The sequence below is a fragment of the Microcebus murinus genome, chromosome 4, assembly GCF_040939455.1.
Source record: "Microcebus murinus isolate Inina chromosome 4, M.murinus_Inina_mat1.0, whole genome shotgun sequence".
Classification (NCBI taxonomy): Eukaryota; Metazoa; Chordata; class Mammalia; order Primates; family Cheirogaleidae; genus Microcebus; species Microcebus murinus.
In genome coordinates this window covers 79,441,731-79,448,179 of record NC_134107.1, presented here as the reverse complement: position 1 = coordinate 79,448,179, position 6,449 = coordinate 79,441,731, and the positions used below count along the sequence as shown (strand labels likewise).

General features: G+C 32.5%; 1 pseudogene; it reads left to right on the top strand.

The window, feature by feature from the left end:
* The first annotated feature begins 5,662 nt into the window (after nucleotides 1-5,662).
* Nucleotides 5,663-5,843, top strand: LOC142870688 (uncharacterized; annotated as a pseudogene).
* Nucleotides 5,844-6,449: the final 606 nt, after the last annotated feature.

Here is a 6,449-nt window from a genome sequence, read left to right as displayed (position 1 = left end):
GTATGAATTGATGGATCTGTGGGTGACAATGTAGCCAAGAACATCTTTGTTCATGACTCTTTTAATGTCTTATTATTTTATTGGTATACAATGCTAAAAGTGATATTACCTCTTCAATATATGATTGTAACTTTTTATACAGTGTCAAATTATTTTCCAGAAAATACATGACAGTTTATAATCCCTTTGTTTCTCTGAAAGGTAGGAAGTTGCCTCAATATTCTCCAAATCATCTTATATTTGGAATGTAATGGGAATGAAAGCCAAGTCAAACCTTCTGACATTTCAGGACAAACTGTCTTTACCAACCATCTCTTTTCTCTATTTCCACTCTGTGTGCAGAATGTACACACATACACACAGATAAGCAGCAACCTATGGAGTGGAATCATTTTAACCACTGGTGTGATCAAGGAATACTTTAGGTGCTTTGAGAAGGCAATAGCTGGAAGAAAATATCAGGACATGAAATTCAAAGAAGCAAACTTATCGATCCTTTCAAAAAAAACTAATGAAAAGAACACACTGAAGGAGAATAGCCTATACCAAAAAATAGGTACATAACCCAAGTTAGAAGATGTGAAAATGATTTTTTTGTAAGTTTTATGAATAATACTGTGGATTATTCTCTTTGGGAAAGTTTAAGATATACTCAATATAATATTTTAAAAATTTATTTGTGATCATGGCTGGTGGAGTCTAGAGGTAAAAGGGGACTATAGGCAAGATGAGAGGACTGTCTAGAGAAGAGGTTTATTTTGCTGTGTGTTTCTGGGTGAGTGTGTATATGTGCCCACATGTGTGAGTCCATGTTGCTATTTGTGCCAACTTTGGGTTGGGTTTTATAGTATGGAAAATGTGACCCCTCTATGAATGACAACAGCATTTGGCCATGTTTTATCCCTGAATCATCAGTAGTCAGAAAACTAGGATGGGAGCTAAGTGAAAGGTTAGAGTGTAACTCCTTTTATATCCTTTGTACTTTTTAAATATTACAATTAGTTAATCTTGTAATTAAAAATATATATATATGAAAACAGAATATCTTAAGCCAGAGGCTACATCATAATTAAAATAATTATGTAAATTATAAATAGATGTATAAAAGTGAAATAATTAAGTAGAATTTTTAGTTGTAAATTTTAACTGAGTCTATATTTTTATGATGAATATTCAGTACAGAGTAGTTAGAATGAATGTGAAGATCAAAGTAAAATCATACCATAAATATAAATAGTATTTGTGCTATTTTACAAAAGAATAACTATAGCTGAATCTGTACTAGCAAAGAAAGGTCTGAACTATTATTCAGTTAATTTGCTTACAAAGTATAGAATCAAACTGAATTCTTCAAACTTCCAGCACGTAAGTTAATAATCAATAATGAAAAATTTATCTCTATAGTATGAGTTCTTGAGGCCCTTCTTATGCTTATATTCTGAGTCTATTTTTATTCTTTCTTTATTTATTTTTATCTTAGGGGGTATAGTCTCTGACTCTAGAGAGATCCATGGGAACTCTGTAAATAAGTGGTAGCATTGCATCACTATTTCCCAAAATGCAATACTGTAAATTCTTTTCGTGTTTGAACTTAATATGTGATCTGAAAGACTTGTTTGAATATTCAAATGTTTGCAGAATGAAGACAATAGACAAGGATAGGAGGGGGAGCTCATTTATATGTAAATAACTTTCTAAAGAAGTAATAGAGCATGTATTTCTCCATATTATAAAATATTTCAATACCCTGAACAATAGCCTTGTTATAAGAAATTAAGTTAAGGGAAAACACAATATCTTAATGGGTAAAACAATTGTCTGGTTATCTGATATGAATGAAAATTTTTCTGGGGACCAAATGTAACCACTTAGACTAATAAGAAGGAATGTGATCTTATCATCCACAGAATATTCTAAGCTATCATTTTCCCTTTCAGCAACTATCAAAGTAATAATGTTAAAAGAGTATATTTTTTAAAAGTCAGACACATAAACCATAGCATATATTATCATTACTTATTAGAAAAATGCATCTCCCAAATAGTATAACTCTTTTGTGTTGAAACAGAGTGGACATGATTAAAGAAAACTTTTTAAAAAACATTTTATATATATTAAACAAATTGTTTAGTCACAAGACTAAACTAGTTATAGAACTTTGAAATTTAAAGAGGCTTCAAACCTAACTTTAAGTAGATTGACATATCTCATATTTGTAAATATTATATATATCTGTGAAAAGTTTGTAAGGCTTTTAGACTTTAATCTGATTCAATTATTAAGAAAACCCTAGTATATATTTGGTCATTATGCTGATCAGACTAAGTCACAGAAAGGAAAAGCAATTAGATTAATGACATCTCTAGAGAAAGAATCAGAACATATTCTTTTCAGAATTCTAATATATTTTAAATAATGTTGTTATAAAGTGAAAGTTTCAAATGTCACAAGTTATAAAAGATAAGGCCATTCTGTACTGTTATGCATCTTACACAGAGATCACAACAACTTGCATATCTTTGATACACTTGGAATTGGTAGTATCTACAGGAAATTATTCCACTCTATGAGCATGCCTCATTTCTCAAAGAGTTTGCATTTAATGATTATTTCTACCACCTATCCCTTTATTTTCAAAAACTTTAAATATAATTTATGTTTAAGAAAGAAAAAGAGGCCGGGCGCGGTGGCTCACGCCTGTAATCCTAGCTCTCTAGGAGGCCGAGGCGGGCGGATTGCTCAAGGTCAGGAGTTCGAAACCAGCCTGAGCAAGAGCGAGACCCCGTCTCTAGTATAAATAGAAAGAAATTAATTGGCCAACTAATATATACAGAAAAAACTTGCCGGGCATGGTGGCGCATGCCCGTAGTCCCAGCTACTTGGGAGGCTGAGGCAGTAGGATTGCTTGAGCCCAGGAGTTTGAGGTTGCTGTGAGCTAGGCTGATGCCATGGCACTCACTCTAGCCTGGGCAACAAAGTGAGACCCTGTCTCAAAAAAAAAAAAAAAAAAGAAAAAAAGAAAGAAAAAGAAATGTATTAGATAAACTTTAGAGTAGCTAGCAGGAGAGAAGCAATATAAAATTATTTTGGAGAAAAAGCAAACATAGAAGAAATGTAAAGGCATTGAAATTTTATAATAAGGTAATATCTAGCTGAATCACCTTTAAAATAATTCATATAGGGACTTTCAATTCAAGTATCAAATAAGTGTGCATGCATTGACTCTGTCCCAAGGTCCTATTTAAATAGAAAAATAAAGATTAACTTCTTAGAATGTTGAAAAATAAGTATTAATCAGTAGACCAAAGCTTTTGAGTAATTCCAGGAAGATCAAGGCAGATGGAATCATATGGAGGATAATAACCCAAAAGGAACTTCTAAATTAAATTGAAAATTTGACTAGTGAAATAAAGATAAACCTGCTGTACATCTGTACATAGTCCCCATTAAAAAAATTATTCAAAATAATCATATTTAAGGCACATTTGTATTAGTTTGCTAATACTGCCAGTAACAAAGACTGAAAAATGGGTAGGTTAAATAATGGAAATTTACTGTCTCACAATTCTGGAGGCTAAAGGTTTGTGATCAGGTGGTAAGCAGAGTCAGTTCCTTCCAAGGGATTTTGGGAAAGGATCTGTTCTAGTTCTCTCTCCTTGGCTTGTATTCTCTGTGTCTTCACAATGTTTTCCCTACGTGCATATGTGTTCCTGTGTCTAAATTTGCTCTTCTTTTAAGAATGACAGTCATTTTGCTTTAGGGCCCACCCTAATAACCTCAGTAGGGGAGAAAAATATTTTTTTTCCTTCTACCCATCTTAGGTTCATTGGCTCAGGCCCCAGTAACAAAAGACAGATTAATGTGAGAAAAACATTCACATTTATTTAATACAACTTTTATGTTACATGGGAGTCTTCATAAGTAAATGAAGACCCAAAGAAACAGTTAAGCCTGAATATTTTTATAGCAGGCTTGATATAAATGGAAAGTAAAGGAGAAATATAACAGGGCAAAAGGAAGAGTATGAGCTGACAGTAACAAACTGTGGGAAACGTAGCAAGACCTGTATTCTCTGATTCCTCTGTGTCCCTTCATCTTCAGAGGTAAGGATGTTTCTTTCCCCTGGGTATAGGGAGGGTACTTTTCACATGAAGGTCTTATGTCTTACTTCAAGGGAGGGACAGAAAAATCCTTCCTAGCTTTTATGACTTTCTTCAGGGAAAGCTCTAAAATCATTCCTCAAATTTCTTTAGCTTGAAATATTCAACATGCCAAGGTGCCATGTTTTGGGTAGTAAGTTCTAAATCCTATCATTTCATCCTAACTGATTACCTTTGCAAAAACCTTATCTCCAAACCAGATAAAATCACATTCTGAGATATTGAGGGCTCTAAAACATCTTGTGGGGGGGGGGCACAAATCAACCTATAACAATATTTTCATGAGATATTTGGACATTAAGAAAATAAAGAAACACCCTGGAATTCTAGACAACAACTCTTCCTAACCAAAGTCACATACACAAAAGAGATAGTGATAATCCTTTCATTCATCTCGGAGTTACCACATCTTCTACAGTGGTAGGAATCCATTGGTGGTCCCTCAATTTTCATTAAATATACTGACCCAACCCATTTTTTTTAATGATGGAATTTCCATTTACCTAACTGATAAAATAATTTCTTCTATAAGAAGTCTTTAGAGCAATGAATTACAGTGTCTACTCTGCCACTCCATGAGCTTGAATCACATGTGATATATTCACTCTTCCAGTATTCGTTTCCTTTTCCCAGTCATATCAAAGGGGATAACCTTGTTTTGAGGGATGCCTTGAGAAATTGCTCTGGGAAATTAATCTACACTTATGTGCTCTAATAAGTACTTTTTGTTTTTGAATTGTTATTTTAGAACATTGTGCATTATCTGACATAATGTTCTTTTAAAGTGGATATCCAAATGAAATTTCTTATTGGTCTTGTTTCCAAGAATAAATTTAATTCTGAGGTTTTTTTTTCATACCATAGAATCTATAAAATACATAGCTGACAATATTTTGTAGTGGATTCTAGAAGGTCTAGCATAATTTATGATCACTCATTTGAAAAGAATAATTTTTTAGGGTATAGAATTTAGGTTAACTTATTGATTCATTTTAGATCCATCCCTTGGTTTTCTTCCTTTACTTTCCTCTACTTTTCTTTTCATTAAATTTTTTATTAGCATATAAAAGTTGTATATATTTTGAGGGTATATATTATGTATTTTTATCTGTATACAATATGTAATGATCATATCAGGGTAATTGGGTTATCTACCACCTCAAACATTTATGCTTTCGTTTTGTTGGGAACATTACAACTCTTTTATTAGCTATTTTGAAATATACAGTAAGTTATTGTTAACTATGATTTCCCTACAGTACTATGGAATACTAAAATGTAGTCTTTCTCTCTGTGTTTTTCTAACCCTTAAGAACATTCTCCTCATCCCCCTTCCCTTCCCAGCCTCAGATAGCCACCATTCTACTCCCTATCTAAATGAGATCCACTTTCTTAACTCCCACATAAGAGTGGCAACATGTGATATTTGTCTTTCTGTGCCTGGCTTATTTCACTTAACATATGACTTCCAGTTCCATCTATATTGCTGAAAATGACAGGATTTCATTCTTTTGGCCTTTGGCTAAGATCAAGCATAGTATGTGTACTTATCAGTTTAATATCTGATATATCCCCTATTCTCCAGTTCTCATATGTTGTTCTTTATTGTTGGAAAGAAATACAGCATATGGTTATATATATACTTACTTTACCTCACACCTTTTTAGAGAAAATGTTGTCTCTGCCTCTTCCTAGGTGTGGAACTGTAGAAAAACTATTTAACCTATAAAAGCCCTGATCCCTTCTACTTTACAAAAAGGTTATTATTAGTGTCCAACTGATAAGAGTTTTGAGAGGACTAAATGAAATAATGCATATATAGCAAAAGGCATATGGTCAGACATGTAGCCAATATTAGCTATCATTGATGTTGAAAACATCCTTGAACTTTCTCTTAATAATAAGTAAATATGCCTATTCATGTATATGTGCATACAATTTTATATATGTAATTTTCATATATGTATATGCTCATGCATATATGTGTGTATATATAAATATATGTATATATATTTGAACCACAGACATTTTGGCCATTGCATATAAATAGCTTCTTTATATTTTTGTTTTCTATTTTATTCTAGTAAATCCAACATAGCCAGTTTTAAGAGAATCTGATAGCTTGGCATCCAGTAGAGAACATATATTCAGGATAATGCTCACAGCTTGCTATAAATGCATGTCAATGAATACAACCTGAATCAACCTTAAAAAGTGTTTTGCAGAAAAATAAAGAAAATGGAAGGAATAATAGAAAATATAAGTATGTTCTAATATGTTTCTAGAAAA